This window comes from Pongo abelii, chromosome 2 (assembly GCF_028885655.2).
Source record: "Pongo abelii isolate AG06213 chromosome 2, NHGRI_mPonAbe1-v2.0_pri, whole genome shotgun sequence".
Lineage (NCBI taxonomy): Eukaryota > Metazoa > Chordata > Mammalia > Primates > Hominidae > Pongo > Pongo abelii.
This window is the reverse complement of record NC_085928.1, coordinates 124412109-124430618: the sequence shown is the minus strand read 5'-3', so window position 1 is coordinate 124430618 and position 18510 is coordinate 124412109. Positions and strand designations below refer to the sequence as shown.

At 35.9% G+C, this 18510-nt stretch overlaps 1 long non-coding RNA gene across 1 annotated transcript in view; it reads right to left on the bottom strand.

Annotated features, from left to right (window-relative positions):
* The window catches only part of LOC103890222 (uncharacterized), a 140202-nt gene extending 129807 nt beyond the window's left edge, over positions 1-10395 (bottom strand). The window contains exon 1 of the long non-coding RNA XR_008523820.2: positions 10267-10395. This is a non-coding gene — a long non-coding RNA (uncharacterized LOC103890222). The remainder of the gene's footprint in view (positions 1-10266) is intronic.
* Between the last annotated feature and the right edge of the window lie 8115 nt (positions 10396-18510).

The window sequence follows — 18510 nt, the reverse complement described above, 5'->3', positions numbered from 1 at the left end:
ATTCATTATAAAATTTGATTTTAAGCCAGGTTTTCTTACTTCTGCATTCCAGAGGCAGATGTTTCTCACAGAGATGGTGGAACATAACTGCTTTCTTCTGTAGTAGAATTTGTAACTAGACATCAGAAAGCCAAAGTAGATCCCATTAATAAGACACGTTAGAGACCATTTCCACTATGGGCATCCTTCAAGGATATTGTAAGATTGGTTTTCAGACTACTGCAATAAAGCAAGTATTGCAATGAAACCACTCACACAATTTTTTTGGTTTCCCTGTGCAGTAATAGTTATGTTTACACTATTCTCTAGTCCATTAAGTGTGCAAAGCATTGTTTTAAAAATGTACAGACCTTAATTTAAAAATACTTTATTCCTAAAAAATGCTAACAATCATCTGAGCCTTCCGGGAACTATAATCTTTTTGCTTGTGGTAGGTCTTGCCTGGATATTGAAGGCTGCTGACTAATCAGCATTACTGAGGGGTGGGTGGCTGTGACAATTTCTTACAATAAGACAACAATAGAGTTTGCCACATTAATTGACTCTTCCTTTCACAAAAGAGTTCTCTGGAGCATGTGATGCTGTTTGATGGGATTTTACCCATAGTAGAACTTCTTTCAAAATTGCAGTCAATCCTCTCAAACCCTGCCTCTGCTTTATCAACTAAGTTTCTGTAATATTCTTAATTCTTTGTTGTCATTTAAACAACCTTCACAGCATTTTTACCAGGAGTTGATTTTACCTTAAAAACTACTTTCCATGCTCATCCATTAGAGGCAACTCCTCATGCATTCAAATTATGAGATCACAGCAATTCAGTCACATCTTCAGACTCTCCTTCTAATCTAATTCTCCTGCTGTTTTTACCATGTCTGTAGTGACTCCCTTCTCTGAAGTCATGAACCCTTCAGAGTCATGTATGAGAGCTGGAATGAACTTTTGCAAAATTGTTGGTAATATTGCCATTTTGATCTCCTTTCATCAATCACACATGTTTTTAATGACATCCAGAATCATGAATCCTGTCCAGAAGGGTATTAATTTACTTTGCCCAGATCTATCAGAGAAATCACTATCTATGCCAGCTAAAGCCTTACAAAATGTATTTCTTAAGTAATAATACTTGAAAGTTGAAATGACTCCTTGATCCATGGGCTGCAGAATAAATGTTGTGTTAGCAGGCATAAAAACAACATTAATCTTCTTGCGCATTTCCATCAGTGCTCCAGGGTAACCAGGTCCATTGTCAATGAGCAGTAGTATTTTGAAAGGAATCTTTTTTTTATAGCAGTAGGTCTCAACAGTGGGCTTAAAGTGCTCAGCAAACCATGATATAAAGGGATAAGCTGTCATCTAGGCTTTGTTGTTCCATTTATAGAGTGCAGGCAGAGTAGATTTAGCATAATTTTAAGGGCCCTAGGATTTCCAAAATGGTCAATGAACTTTGGCTTCACCTTAAACTGACCACCTGCATTAGCCCCTAACAAAAAAGTCAGCCTGTCATTTGAAGCTTTGAAGTTTGGTTTTGACTTCTCCTTTCTAGCTATAAAAGTCCTAGATGGCATCTTTTTTCAATTTAAGGCTGTTTTATCTACATTGAAACTCTGTTGCTGGGATGGCATCTTCATCATTCATCTTAGCTAGATCTTCTGCAGCTTCTTTACCTGACACATGCTGCTTCACCTGACACTTTTATGTTATGAAGATGACTTCCTTAAACCTCATGAACCAGCCTCTACTAGCTTCAAACATTTCTTCTTCAACTGCCTTACCTTCCTTAGCCTTCACAGAATTGAAGAGAGTTAGGGTCTTGCTCTGGATTAGGCTTTGGCTTAAGGGAATGTTGTGGCTGGTTTGATCTTCTTCTCAGACCTCTGAAACTTTCTTCTGATCAGCCATAAGACTTTGTTATCATTCATGCATTAACTGGAGTAGCACAGTTAATTTCCCTCAAGAACTTTTCCTTTGCATTCATTACTTGGCTAACTGTTTGGCGCAAGAGGCCTAGGCTTTTGACATACCTTCCTCACTAAGCTTAACCATTTCTAACTTTTGATTTAATGTGAGAGATGTGTGACTCTTCCTTTCATGTGAACACTCTGAGGCCATTGTAAGGTTATTAATTGGTCTAGCTTCAATATTGTTGTGTCTCAGGAAATAGGGAGGCTTGAGGAGAGGGAGAGAGGTGAGGGAATGGCTGGTTGGTGGAGAAGTCAGAGTATACAGCATTTATTCAGTTTGCCATCTTCTATGAATGTGTTTGGTGATGCCCCAAAAACAGTTGCAATAATAAATCCAAGATCACTGATCACATATCACCATACCAGATATAATAATGATTAGAAAGTGTGAAATATTGTGGGAATTACCCAAATGTCACACAGAGACACAAGGTGAACACATGCTGTTGGAAAAATGGTGCTGATAGACACAGGCTTGCCACAAACCTTCAATTTGTAAAAAACTCAATATCTACGAATCAAAACAGAAGTGAAGTGCAATTAAACAAGTTATGCCCGTATTTCATTTACTGTAAAATTAGTAACACTATCCTTATATTCTCTTAACAAGTTGTACCTGTGTCCATTTACACTTTTACTCTTTTGTAATTATTGTAAGTGTACATAAGCATTTTCATTTATCAGCAGAGGAAACGGATCCTCAGAGATGGTAAAAGTGGCAAGTGCAGCAACACATACTTATCAATGGGTGATTGGTTTATTTTGGACTGCATGTTCTCACATGCTCACTCTGTTTTATCACAGCATTTTTTCTTGACTCAACTAAAATGCCAAGAGCAGCCAGACAGTCAAATAGAAATATTTGATTATTTGACTGTCAATATTTTCTTTCATGGCCTAAGTGTTAATGACACCACAGATGAAACTGGAAAACTATTTGCCTTGGTTTTGGATGGTATTCAGTATTCTCAGCCCTGTAATGATGAAGGTAATGTGGGAAAGTTGAGGTGTGAGTGCAGTCCTGCTAATTAGATGCAGTCTGGATACTGGAATGTGCTTGAGTACCGTTAACACACACATCACATCACTGATACCGTACTTGCCATCTCCTTTTCCTTCTTAGATATGTCTTGGCAAATTATCAGTGCTGAAAAGAAGCATTTAAAAGCCAAAAGGAAACTTAAGTGCAACAATAAGGATTTAAGGAATCTGAAATGGCAACCACAAAGAAATTCTTCTAACAGTTTTTGAAGCTTGTTATTTCTTTAGCAACATGTCCTTCTTGTAGCCTTTGTGAGACCAAAAGAAGTATTAAAATCAAAGAGGCTTCCTTGATGTTTGATAGGGACTTATCACATAAAATGTGTTTTAGAATGGCAATGACGGACTTTTCCAGTTACTCAGAGATAAAAATGATGTTCTAATGTCAAATGGAAAGCTGGAAAGAGAATTTAGGGCAAGCAGAAAATTCCACTCTCTGCCTTCTACATAAGCCTGCCTAGTGCAAAGCTAGAAGGCAGAAACATGATGGAAGACACACCAGTGTGTCGTCCCCTGAGCCCCAGATCATACTTTGGTTGTCTTATATTTGCAGGATATTCCAAGAGATAGTTAGATCCCAGGCTGACTCTCTGAAGTGAGTACATTATAGCATGATTGTGAAGAATGTGAGTTTTTGACCCAGCTCGGTTGCTTATGAGCTCTGTGACCTGGGGCAAGTTTTTTATCCTCTGTTTTCTTCCCACATATAAAATGGCTGTCACCTACTTAATTGCCATTCCTATCCCCCATCTTAGTTGGGACAGCCTTGCTCCCACTCAACAGATTGACAGTGCTATTATTCACTTTACCATCTTCCTTTGCATTGAGAACCTGAGCATGATTCAGTCCAGTGAAATCTAGTGAGATCTCAGGGAAAGGCGCTTAGAGACATCTAAGATGTGAGAGGAAACTCTCCTTTTCTTTGCCAGTCATTGTAATCCCATGATGATGTAGCCACCTGGTAACTATGATAGATAACAGTGAGGAAGAAGCAAATATAAAAACAATGACTATTGGAGAGTTGTAAAGACCCTAGATTCTTTTGTTTTTCTTCTATGTATTTTATTTTATTTTACCCCCACTCCCCTAAATTCTTAATGGCATTCATAAATTACTGCACCAGCTCTGGCATATTCCCCTCTCCTGTCATCTTCTTCTTCTTATAAGAGACAATAATCGTCCTTAATGTTACATCAGTTTTAGTTAGGTCTTCTGTAACTATAGCCGAAAAAATTATAAGAGATACAGTAATTATTACTTACCAAGTTGTTGTGAGGGTTAAAGAATATAATGCATCTGAAATACAATAGATTCAAATATAAGTCTTGACATATGTACATATAGCTCTAGATAAATAATGGATGATCTTTATACTAAAAAAAGCTATTTCTCAAGTCTGATCATTGCCCACCTCCATTAATATCGGCTTTGTTTTGTTTCTCACTCTATTGCAACTTGTCAGGATCACCTCTATCTTAAGATTTCATGAGGTTGACATTACTAGATTTTGTTTTTCTTTATATGCACCAGTGTTTCTTCATCCACCATTGCCCAGTGCATAGCTAGAGTAACCTAAACTTTATTTAGTTTCACTTCCATCCCACATACTGGTAAAAGTGACAACAATTTTCCAGTGATCTTGAGACATCTTCCAGAGTGTCTCACGTGTGCTTCCCGAAAAGTCCTGGCCCTTCTCAATGTCGACTGCCAAGACCTCAGCTGCTGATAAGCAGCCGGGAAATAATTGCCTATGTTACCCACTATGGTCACCTCCCTCTTGGCAATGCCACCTCTGCTGGTGGCCCTGCCTGTACCAAACACCTCTGCTGGAATGCTCAATATGTCAAAGTGGTACACGGTAGGTTACTCAGGATACTAAAGCCATGACTATTTTGTGCACAAATGTGGGCTTCATGTTTCTCTCTATTTTGTGTCACGTTTAGACATATGAATCTCAAAATAGTTTTACTAAGAGCCCAACATCTTAAGGAATTTTAATTAAAATAAACGTTAAGAACTTTATTTTTTGGCTTTTCTCCACCTGCTAGCCCTTTCAGTTTTCTAGACTTAAGTCCCTTTTCTAGACTTAATTCTGGGCCTAGGAACAGGAGAGGCAATCATCATATCTCATATAGAATTTTCTCTTCATGTCTATTAACTGAGGTTTGGCTGGTGGACCAAATTTGTCTGCTTGCTTGCTCTCTCTCCTCTAATTTCCCACAGGCAAATATAATTTGGGCCACCTTTACAACCAAACTTCTAGTTATTTTCAGAGTCATGTGAAACCCAACCCTGCACAAATCTTGGGTTTAATTTGGGATCCTTCATTCTGCTTTCACCAACTACGTAAAACCATCAAGCAGGAAGACCTGTCATATAATTTTTTCCCACCTTTTGCCATTGAGGACATATTTTATCAATTCAGACTAAAGAGAATATTACTTTGCCCTCAAACTTCAAAGTGTTTTACTCCAAATGATAATAAACTCTAGAGACATGCTTAATGCGATGCTTAAAAACCTAAGTGTCCTAAAGTGACCCAAGGGTTGGCCTAAATCCATCACACTGCAGCACAAAAGGAAGTTCTTGTCATTTGATCTTTTGTGAAAACAGAGCGGCTGATCTACCATTCCTCTCTAACTTAGCATCACTCTTTGAGCAAATGAAAAGTTATCTATCAAACTTCTGTTTTTCTTCAGAGTTTAAAATTCTAGAGACTGGAACCATTTTCTACCTTCATCATTTTAACTTTCCAAGAAGTCTGTTTAGTGACTTTTCTTTGAAATGTCTTCATGCCCTTACATGCCTCCTGATCAGATAAAGGGACTCCACTTGCTTTGATCTTTCTTTGTAAGTCCTACTTTCTTCTGCTTTCATAGTCATCATTGTCCTCTTCCTGCACCTTCTCTAGTATTTCTGTTCTGAGTATAACTGATTGTGAAAATCTTATGTTTATCTTCCTCATGAAGGGTCAGCCAATGCCAATAAAAGCAAAAATTATCTTCATGAGGAAATGACTAAGCAATAACTTAGTAGCTTCTCATATCTTTCGACCAGACAACATTTCAACTCTCAGAAGAGAACATGGTGGGGATACGCATGCAGGAACCATTCTCAAAAAAAAAACCTATTGTGTAACAAAATTAACTCCGGACTCATACAGGTTCAAAGCCCTAAGAAAAAAATTAAAGCAAAAAATCTCTAGGGCATTTTCAAAATCACTCACAGAGCAAACTCGCCTTAGAATAGTTGTCTTTATGGCCAGGATTGGGTCTATAATCCCAGTACTGTGGGAGGCCGAGGCAGGCAGATAGGTTGAGCCTAGGAGTTTGAGACCAGCCTGGGCAACATAGGAAGACCCCATCACTACCAAAAATACAAAAAAAAAAAAAAAAAAAAAAAATTAGCTGAGCGTGGTGGTGTGTGCCTTTAGTACCAGTAACTCAGGAGGCTGAGGTGGGAGAATCGCTTGAGCCCGGGAGGCAGAGGTTGCAGTGAGTTGAGATCACCCCACTGCTCTCCAGCCTGGGAAACAGAGTGAGACCTAGTCTCAAATAAATAAATAAATAAATAGTTGATTTTTTATATCATATTTCTCTGGCTGTACAGTTGGCTTTCTCTTATTGCCACAGAGTAATTTGATTGTGACAATTAAGTTACATATTTTACCGAACTGGTTTGTAGAAATAAATGAATAGAAGCAGTAAAAGAAAGAAATATAACATTGGAATAGCCAAGAAAGTTATACATGTAAAGATGGGTTGGGTGTTGGTCAAGCAACCATGTGAAGTCCAGACATTTGGAGATTAGTCAATAGGATAAAATTTTCATATCAAAACACTTTTCATAAAATTTCAGAGCTTTTCTGCTAAACTGAAGATCCAATAGGAAGGGATACCCACTACTCAATTTTTTTTCCTTCTTTCTGTGATCTCAAGTTTAACTGAAGTGGAAACATTAAGAAGGAACAAACTTATAAACAAAACAGACAATGACCTCTAGAAATAGTGGACCTTAAATATGCAAATTCCGTGAGCTGTTCCCACAGGAAAGCGACTTTACATCAAAATAAAGAAAATTTATGATGAATATGGGATGCTGTAAATTTGGGATGGATAACTGGTTTCAATAGAATTAAATTATTAACAGCAAAATTACCTATTCAAATTATAAAATTATATTTATTCGTCTATTTATGGGGATATTATGAAATATGGAATTAAATATATTTTTATGTAAACTAAACTAAAAACAGAAGCCTACCTATCATCAAATGGTATCGCACTGTCATATTATTAGAACATAGGTTCTAGCAGCTAAGGTATTTTTTTGTATTTATATATTAAATAATTCATAAATCTTTGTGTTTTTTTTGAGATGGAGTCTCGCTCTGTCACCCAGACTAGAGTGCAATGGCGTGATCTCGGCTCACTGCAACCTTTGCCTCCCAGGTTCAAGCAATTCTCCTGCTTCAGCCTCCTGAGTAGCTGGGACTACAGGTACCCGCCACCATGCCCGGCTAATTTTTGTATTTTCAGTAGAGACAGGGTTTCATCGTATTGGCCAGGCTGGTCTCGAACTCCTCACCTTGTGATCCACCTGCCTTGGCCGCCCAAAATACTGGGATTACAGGCATGAGCCACTGCACCCGGCCTAATAATTCATAAATCTTATAAAATGTTTTAGATCAACATTTCATTCCTTGATTAATTTCTATGAATAAGAGAAAGGACTAGCATTGTTAACCATGTTTAAAACTGGAAATACCAAACCTCAGAGAGACTATGCAATTGTCCAATGTTACTATATCTTAAGTCAGCTAAGGGAACTGAAGCTAATTCCAGATGTACCAACTATTAAGTTAAAAAACAAAAACAAAAACATGAACCTAGCCCCATTCAAATGTAAGTTTTATTATTTAGTAAAAATTCACATTTTCAATAAAAGACTTACTCTCATAGATCTTTTGATATATCATTTTTGTTTAGACCAACAATGCTGCACTCACACAAACACCTTCCCATTTCAACTTACTCATCTGGGAAGAATATCTCAAGCAAAAGCCAGTCAAATTTGAAAAGGCAGAGAGAAAAGGCATAATCAAGGAAGAATTTTATATTTTGTCAATATTTGTTAACCACTAAGGAATAGCTTTAGTTGCTGAAATAATAGAAAATAATAAATGATCACAGAGACTAAACAAGAACAGGTGATTCCTTTACTGTTTAAAGAGATCAGAAAGCAAATGGTTTCTTTGACTCAAGCAAGTCCATCTCTCACGTATGAAACTCTTAACTGTGACTACAGAGAAACATAATAAGCAAATCATCCAAGTAACAATAATCTAATCATATTCGCTTCTCCAAAATTCTATATGCCTGTCTACACACACGGAGCCCAGCTGTCTTTGAGGAGAATAAATAATACTTGAAGGTCAAGTGAAATTTTTCTATCTAGCAATGTCAGATAGAAAATAAAAGATCACTGCTCAGATATTCCTTTATAAATGTCCCTGCTTCTCCTCATGATGCTATCAATGACCCAAATCTTTATTTCACATAGCTGTGGACATGCCAACATTCTTGTATTCTATTCTATGAGTGGTTTCTTTCTTCACTTAGCTAAAGAACAAAAAAAGAGAGAAAAACATAAATCAATTAAATAATCAATCAACCATTTAATGGACATTGACGAAGTGCCTCCAACGTGCCAGGCACTGTGCTAGCATCTGGGAATAAGAGGAATAAAACCAAACCTGGATGTTCCAATGGCTCAAAGTGTAGCTGAATATCCTATCAATGAAAAAAACTGTGTAGCACTGTGATAAGAGTCACAGTGATACCATGAACAAGACACAGACATGAGTGAAAAACAATCTTCCTTTGCAAAGTGAACAAAAGGTTTTCACCAAAAACTCCTTAACTCAGAGATTCAGATTTTTTCTTTTTCTTTTTTTAGGTAGATAAGGAGATGGCACATTCCAGGCAAAGGGAAGAGCTGGGCACACGGATAAATGATAATATGGGGTTTGGGGGACCTATGAGCAGTTTGGGTTGACTGGATTTGGAGAAGAGAAGAAACAATGCGAAAGGCCAGAGTACAAAGGGAAGGAGATGCTCCAGTAATGAAGAATCTTTAACTGCAGTCTGTGGAAGACCATGGAAAATTATAGCAGGGTGCTGGAAAAATCAGAAAATATAACACAGAGGGCCTGGGGCCCACGTGGAGGGTGGCAGACTATGACACTTGGACCGAGGCTGTGGTAACAGGGATTTGAGTTACTAAGGATCTGGTAACTGGGTCAGAGGAGCAGGTGTTGTGGGTAACTCAACAGAACTGTTTTAATTCTTGAAAACAGTCACTCTTGCCCAGGCCATCCTTAAATTTCTGGTTTAATTCCCTCTTGTTTTTGGTTCTGAAGTATCTTACATTTTGTGGTTGGGAGAAATTTATTTGACTTAGGAGACTGAGCTATTGAGCAAGTTGAGCAAAAATTACATGAGCCACCAGAGAAATGAAATGTCCAGAACTGGCCAAAAGAGGGACCCTGGGGCCCTCTCTTTAAAGGACTGCTGCATGAATTAGTGATCAGCAGAGGCTGAAAGTGAAAGTGGCATGATTGTAAATGCAGCATTAGAGTTTGGGTTGGATAGACCAGATGTTTACAAATTCGCTTTGGGAAACCAAAGCCCTAGAGAAGGGTTTGGAAAAAGCCATCAGGGACTACTAAACTGTGACAATGGTCAATTGCCTTGATAACCATCTTTCCTCTCCACAGATGTTTCCAATGATAGGAAATGTGGGAAAATAAAGGCCATTTGACTAATCAAGCCCATACTTAACTAAGCTGGGAACAATGCACAGAGCTTTTTAAAAGCCTCTATTGTGATTCTTTGTTTCCGAAGGGGGCAGGGATTCTGGTTATTGGGTTTGATTTTAAAACCCCTCCACTGAATACCACTAGCCTTGTATTCTTGTTGAAATCTTGCACCAGGAAAACCCATCAGACCAACTTGATTAAAAGAGGTGCTATCAACACTCATGTTAATTATTTGGACTAGCGGTGCAGCATTTTGCTTTCAAGCTTCTTAGAGATATTTGCTCTTCTGTTCATGACACAATGCTTGTAATCTGGCCAGCCAGCCAGAAAACACCATTTCAAAAATTTGTGATGTAAATTTGTGGTTTAGTCCATTTGCACACTGCTATAAGGACATAACCGAGCCTGAGTAATTTATAATGGAAAGAGGTTTAATTAACTTACCATTCTGCAAGGCTGCGGAGGCCTCAGGAAACACAACCAAGGTGGAAGGGGAAGCAAATATGTCCTTCATCACATGGTGGCAGGAGAGAGAAGAAAGAGCAAGATGGGAAAAGCCCCATATAAAACCATCAGACCTTCTGAGAACTCACTCATCATCACAAGAACAGCATAAGGGTAAACGCCTGCTGATTAAATTACCCACCACTTGGTCCCTCCCATGACACATGGGAATTACGGGAACTACAATACAAGATGAGATTTGGATGGGGACACAGCTAAACCATATCAACTTGTATCAGCTTTTACAAATACTATGTGTAACTTAGTACTAAGTGGGAGAAAGAAAAAAACAAAAATAAACATTCTGAAAGATGAGGCCATAAATTCTAAGACTTACACTCTTACCACTACTGCTTAGTATCATCCATGGACCAGCAGATCAGTTTCACCTGGGAGCTTAGCAATGCTAATTAGTGTCTGTCACCTCAGGCCTGCTGACTCAAAGTAGGCATTTTAACAAGATTTTCCAGGTGATTCCTGTGCAAGTCCATTTGAGGGGCACATGGAGGGCTTCATATGGCAGGCATTTGGGGCAAAAACCCAAGTGGTCTTTTTCTTTTAGACATTTTTTTTAATCATATGTTTTTGGTTTTTGTCTCCTTCTAAACTCGAAGCTCTTAGTGTTATCATCATCATTATTATATTTTACATATGAGAAAGGCAACCAGTTATACTTAGATACAGGTAACAAAATGGCAAGTAAGAAAAGGAAATGTGAGATACAGTTGTATATGTGCTTTTTTATTCAGGCATTGAATGACAATCTCTAGAAGCAAGGCTAATGCTCCTATAATTCTGAAGTAATGATAGGTGTCAACTACATTTGGAAATGCCTGCAACAACTATGTTACATAAAAATATCTATGACAAAGTCATATTCTGTCAATACTACTGTGCCTTGTTGCTGCACTCATAATTAAAAGGTGTACTAAATATGAGTTTGAGATTAGTAAAAATTAGATGTCGTTTTCTTTCCAACCAAGTTAAACACTGCTGAATTCAATCCAAGGGCCCCAGGTTGAGAATGTTTGTTCTAAGCAGCTAATGTAGGAAATTATGGGATGTGTTTTAACTTGGTCTTGCTGGAAGGTGGGTGAGGGCTCCTTGAGCTGGCTCCATACAATCCTTCCTCCAGTACATGATGAAGGAAGGTGCAAGGAGGCTGATGTTCTTCCACCCCTAGTAGCCTATTAAGTGCCCAAGCCCCACTCCCAACCCCTTTGGGGGTTTCTTTGTTCTGAACCATTAAAAGGTTGGGCTGAGGCAGATGGATAATCTGTAAATCCTTCATTTTCTTCATCAGATCTGTTTTCCAAACATTGCCTGATGTTACAGGAATATTTACAGAAAGGGTGTGTTTGTAGTTACTTATGTTTCACATTTATTTACTTAGAATTTTTAAAATCTCATTTTCATTTTGATTTTGTATTCCAAATCAATTAATGGTCTTGGTTGAACAACAAAAACAGACTAAAATTAAAATTGTCATAAACAAGCAGTACAATAATGGCCTCATGAAAAAGGTAAAGCAAGTTGATGGTGGGACAAATATTTCACCTTCTCAGTTGATTAATTTTAGATAAATAAGGCAAAATAAACAAACAAATATAGAGCTTGGCATGTGGTATGCATGCAATAAATATTTGATGAATGAATCAAGATACCAGAAAGAAAAATATTTGAAAGGCTTTCCTCTAACAGCCACTACTCATTTTAGCTGCACATAATTGACTGGAAATATTCCCATTTTAGGAAGGAATTCATTAGAGTAAGTGCATTGAATTTAACATTTCTTCATGTTTCTTTAAGTTGTAAGATTTGATAATTTTAGTATAAACGGGTGAACCCTGGGGTCAGGAATGATCTGATGTGATGTTCAGGAAGTAGCTTTGGCACTGTCAAGCAGAAGATAATTTAAAACCACCAAAGCATTCTCATTGTTAATATTTAAAGAGTTCTGGGAAATGTGTTCACTTATTTCACAATTTAAAATAAACAAGTCTTAATAGCAACCTTTGAATATCTCTTAATAAAATTATCACCAAGCACCATTAGAAATAGCTTTTTATTGTTTGTGAATCTATGAACTCACTCCATAATACTAATGCTTCAATCAGTTGTGACTGAGAGTTAAATTCACGACAGATGCCAGAAATGGATCAAAAGCAGATAGAAGAAGCAAGCTGCTACCACCTTGTCCTCATAACATGTGTTCAAATAAAATTTTAAAAGTTCAAGGCTATATAATTTTTATTTCATTGAAGATATTATAAAAGTAGACTGTTCTGAAGTAATTTTTACGTTTTTCTTCCCAGCTGATCTGAAGCATGCAACCAGGATTCATGGAATTCTTTTCTGAAATTAATAAGGTTTTTGTTTACTAAGAAGCTTGAGTCTAAAAGATCCTTTCTTAAATCCATTTTTAAAAACAACTAGTGTGACCCACTACACACAATTTCTAAGCCTACATCTTGGTAGTGGGCAGAGTAGATATACTCTTGCTCTAGTCCATGACATTATTCGTTATCTGTAAATTTTAGAAGAGATTCTGTATTCATATAGTATATATATACACACACACACACACACACACAATAATGTATATTTAATATAGTATACATGCTATGTATTTGTACATATATATTTAAACTATGTAAGTAAACTATATGTAAATGATAAAAATGTTTAAACTATCAGAAAGAGGTATAAAATAAATGTCCAAAATGCAAAAAGAGATTAAAAGAAGGTATGTAAAAATAAAGAAATGATTGAACAATAAGAAAAATGAATAGGTTATTTGAAAAATAAAAGAATCTAACAGAGTTTTTAGAAGTAAATAAGGTCATTAAAATATTTAAGAAAATCAACGGACAAATTAAATAGGATATTAGATTATAAAAAGTATATACTAAAAACTTCAAAGCATATTATAAAAAGTATATTATATTATAAAAACTGAAGTATATTATGAAAACTTTAATGACAAGCAATAGTTTGGTCAAGACACTTGCAACATATAATACAATTTTGGTATCTGAAATATACAAAAAATCCCTATAAACCAGTAAGAGTCCAAGAAAAGCAGGCAGAGGATATAAATAAGCAATCTCAGAGTTATTTGCTAATAAACATTAGAAAAATGTTCAATTTCACTAGAAATTAGCACTATATAATTTTTAATAAATTGTAATACATTTAACTCTTATTATACTAGTAAAAATCAAAATAGCTGACAATACCAAGTATTGGCAAGGATATGGAGAAATGAGAACTTTCAAACAACTCTAGTAGAAGTGTAAAATATAACAACTACACTGGAAGATAAGGGGGATACTATCCAATAATTTTAAAGATACATCTAATTATTATACCAGAAATTTCTCTGCTCCAAAGAGTAGATTGTAAGGACTAGGAACATAAACTCAGGAGAAATGATGTCTCAGTTTGAGTCTTGACTCTGTCACCTAATAGATCTGTGTTCCTAGGCAAATTAGCCTCTCTGAGACTCAGTCTCAGCCTCTTTTCTCTAGAATACTTGCTGTGATGAGTATTAAAAGAGTACACAGAGGACTTAGTATAATGCTTGGAATAAAATAAGCTCCGTATAAATGTTAATCATAGCCAAACGCTGTTAACAATACCTAATAAAATTTAGCTATTAGCATGTGTACACATTTTAGAAATTCTGGCAGATGCACACAGGAGATAGGAAAGGATGGTCATTGCGGCATTGTTTCTGCTAATGTTAACTTGGAACCAACTTAAATTTCTCCCACTGTGACAATGAATAAATAAACTGTGCTATATTTATACACTGGAATACTACACAGAAGTTAAGTGAATAACCTAGGTCAGGATTGTATGAAACATGGCCTGCTTTTGTTAATAAAACTTAATTGGAATATAGCTATGCCCATTCATTTGACATATTACCTATGGCTGCTTTTGCACTGCAGTGGTGGGGTTGAATAGTTGAAGTATAGAGTATATAGCAGGAAAAGTTTAAAATACTTACAGTCTGGCCCTAAAATTTCCATTGAATTTTTATTTTAATATTATATTTTCATTTTCGTTATAATCAAAACAATTTTTATAAAATTATAATTTGAATATGACTGACCACCTTGAACTGAATATAGACACTTGATTTTAGTGCCCACATTTGATTTTATGCTTTTAATAGCATAGGAGCCAAAAGATATGACCTTAATATTCCTTAGCTAAGAACTAAAGAACAAAGGCAATGATGAGTTTGGGCCAAATAAAGGCCAAATGAAGACAAAAGAGCTTCATGGAGTTTAAGAAAAAAGATGTCATAGAATAGAATCTCTACCCTGACTAGATATTAGAGTCACCAGGGAGCTTTTACAACATACCAGTGCCACACAGTCCCACCCATGGCCATCCCTGGAAGAAGGACCCAAGCATGAATATATTTTAAAACTCCTCAAATGACTCTAATGTGAAGTAAGGATTGAGAGTCACTGTTTCCAAGCAGTTAACATAGACAACTAGATGGAAGAACTGGACTTTTCAAGATACAACGTGCATGCAACATAATGTGGGCATGCTCATATAAAAAACTCTGCACTTTATAAGATGGTATTCTGCCCAAGTAGTAAGAGCAGAAATTTAGCTCAACAACACAGCAGCAACTATTACATGAACAATGCTAATGTAATACTAATTTATACTACTTTGCATTTGGGTTTTTTCTTTAAAATTTTTTCTTTTTAATTTTTGTGAGTACATAGTACATAATTATGGGGCACATGAGATATTTTGGTACAGGGATGCAGTGAGTAATAACCATATATCACAGAAAATTGGGTAGTGATTTCCTTAAGCATTAATCCTTTGTATTACAAACAATCCAATTATACCTTTTTAGTTATTTTAAAATATATAATTAAATCCTTTTTGACTATAGTCCCGCTGTTGTGCTATCAAATAAGAGGTTTTATTCATTCTTTCTAACTATTGTTTTGTACCCATTAACCATCCCCATCTCCACTCCTTCCCAGTCCCTGGTAACCATTCTTCTATGCTCTATGTCCATGAATTCAATTGTTTTAATTTTTAGATCCCACAAATAAGTGGGAACATGCAATGTTTGTCTTTCTCTGTCCAGTTGATTTCACTTAACATAATGACCTCCAGTGCCACCTGTGTTATTGCATATGACAGAATTTCATTCTTTTTATGGCTGAATAGTACTCCATTATGTGCATGTATCATATATTCTTTATCCATTCATCTGCTGATGAATACTTAGGTTGCTTCAAAATCTTGGCTATTGTGAACAGTGCTACAATAAACATGAGAGTGCTGATATCTCTTGGATATACTGATTTATTTTCTTTTGGGTATATACCTAGCAGTGGGATTACTAGATCATATGGTGACTGTACTCTTAGTTTTTTGAGAAACCTACAAACTCTTCTCCAAAGTGGTTGTAGTAATTTACATTCCCACTAACAGTGGACAAGGTTCCCTTTTCTCTACATCCTCACCAGTATTTGTTATCGCCTGTCCTTTGAAAAAAAGCCATTTTTAACTGGGATGAGACGATATTTTATTGTAGTTTTCATTTGCATTTCTCTCATGGTCAGTGATGTTGACCACCATTTCATATACCTGTTTGCCATTTGTACACCTTCTTTTGAAAAATATCTACTCATATATTTTGCCTATTTCTTAATTGAATTATTACATTTTTTCCTATAGTTTTTTTGAGCATCTTATGTATTCAGATTATTAATCTCTTGTCAGATGGGTAGTTTGAAAACATTTCTCCCATTTTGTGGGTTATTTCTTCACTTTGTTGATTGTTTCCTTTGCTGTACAGAGGCTTTTAATTTGATGTGATCCTATTTGTCTATTTTTGCTCTGTTTGCCTGTGCTTGTGAGATATTACTCAAAAAATGTCTGCCCATTCCAGTGTCCCGGGAAGTTTCCCCAATGTTTTCTTGTAGTAGTTTCATAATTTGAGGTCTTAAATTTAAATCCTTAATTCATTTTGATTGGATTTTTGTATACAGTGAGAGATAGGGGTCTAGCTTTATTCTTCTGAATATTAATATTCAGTTTTCCCAGCACCAATTATTGAAGAAAATGTCTTTTCCTCAGGGTATGTTCTTGTTGTCTTTGTTAAAAATGAGTTCACTGTAGGTGTGTGGATTTGCTTCTGGGTTCTCTATTTTGCTTCATTGGTCTATGGTTCTGTTTTTATGCAAGTATCATGCTGTTTGGCTTATTATAGCTCTGTAGTATAATTTGAACTCAGGTAATGTAATTCCTCCAGTTGTTTTTCTTTTCTTTTTTTTTTTTTTTTAACTTAAGATAGCTTTGGCTATTCTGTGCTTTAGTGGTTCTATATAAATTGTAGGATTTTTTTGCTATTTCTGTGAAGGATGTCATTGGTATTTTGATAGGGATTGCATTGAATTTGTAGATTACTTTGGGTAGTATGAACATTTTAACAATATTGATTCTTCCAATCCATGAACATGGAATATCTTTTCATTTCTTGTGGCCTCTTCAGTTTATTTCATCAGTGTTTAATGCTTTTCATTGTAGAGGTCTTTTACTTCTTTCTCTTTTTCCTTTCCTTCTGCAATTTCCATTATGCATAAGCTGCTTTAATTGTGTCCCAGAGTCTCATAGGCTCTATTAATTTTTTCTGATTATTTTTTCTTCTTTTTTCCTAGACCGATTTTTTATTTCACCACTTCAAACTCTGCTATTAATCTCATCTAGTGAGTTTTTTATTTCAGTTGTTTTACTATTTAGCTTCAGAATTTTTATTTGGTTCTATTTTATGATTCTTAAATCTTTACGAATATTTTCCATTTGGTAAAATGTTTTTATACATCCTTTCAGTTCTTTAGACACTTTCTTTAGTTCTTTAAACATAATTTTTAGGTTTAAAAATGTCTGGGCTTTCTTGAGGATGGTTTCTATTAATTACTTCTTTTCCTGTGTACGGGCCATGGTTTCATGTTTCTTTGCATGTCTTGTGATTTTTTGTTGTTGTTGAATAATGGACATTTTAAGTAGTGTAATGTGGCAACTCTAAAAAGAAGATGTTCCCCTCCCCAGGGTTTGTTGTTTTTTATTGTTGTAGTTGTTGATATTTGTTTAATATTCCTTCTGTGGACTAATGCTGTGATGTCTGTATTTTTTGTATTGTGTGGCCACTGAAGTAACTGGCTCAGTTAGCTTTTTAGTTGGCTGATTAATAATTGGACCAACATTTAGTTAAATGCTTTGAACAAATGTCTCCTAACCTTTGTCAAGTGATTTGAGGATATGTATTGGGGAATGCTTCAATGCTCAGGAAGGCAGTTTACAACTTTACTTAGGCCTTTATTTTGTGCTTGTTCAGAGCCTCAATTTCAGCCAAAGTGAGAGATTTGAATCTTCTCATGTCTTTCAATTATACAGCTCTGTTTATGGACATGCCTTTTAGATTCCCAGAAATGTGTCAGAGCTTTTCAAAGGTCATTATAGAGGGTTCATTTCTAATTTTTTCTTCTTTTCTTTTTTATTCCTCATTCATTTGTTAGCTTTAATATATTCCTGAGACTATGCCTCCTCAGGCAGCTTTGATATTAAACAAATTGTCATTGATTATTTTTGACAAATGCCTCATGGATAGTACTGTTTGCATAGAGCAAGTTCTGAGTCAGGTCAAATAAAGACAAACCCTGAGAACTGGGATTTTTCAATGAGCTGCTAGGAAGATGAAATAGTGACAGTTCTCTAGCAATGAAACTTTTTGAGGCACTCCAAACTTGTCTATCCAGTGGATGACAAGTGATTGGTTTTCACAGCTACTGTAGTTTTGAGGATGCTTTTTAAAAGTCCACCAGGGAGCTGTGGAAAGAGTGATCAGATCAGGGCAAGGTAAAATACCATAAACTCATAGTTTATTCAAGAAAATGACATTCCAAGGGAAAAATCCCTTGGAATATTTGCAAGCTTTCCGTTAATTTTCAGTTTCTCATTTCTTTTATAAAGAAGCTGATTTTCAGAGGTTCTTACTCCACCATTTGAAAACTGAGAACTACATATTTTTGAATCATGCAGTTTCTGATGTGTGAACATTATTTATTTATAAAAAACAATTTCTTATGGTTCAAAGTAGTATATTCGATTTTGCATTAACCTGAGCCCAACTGC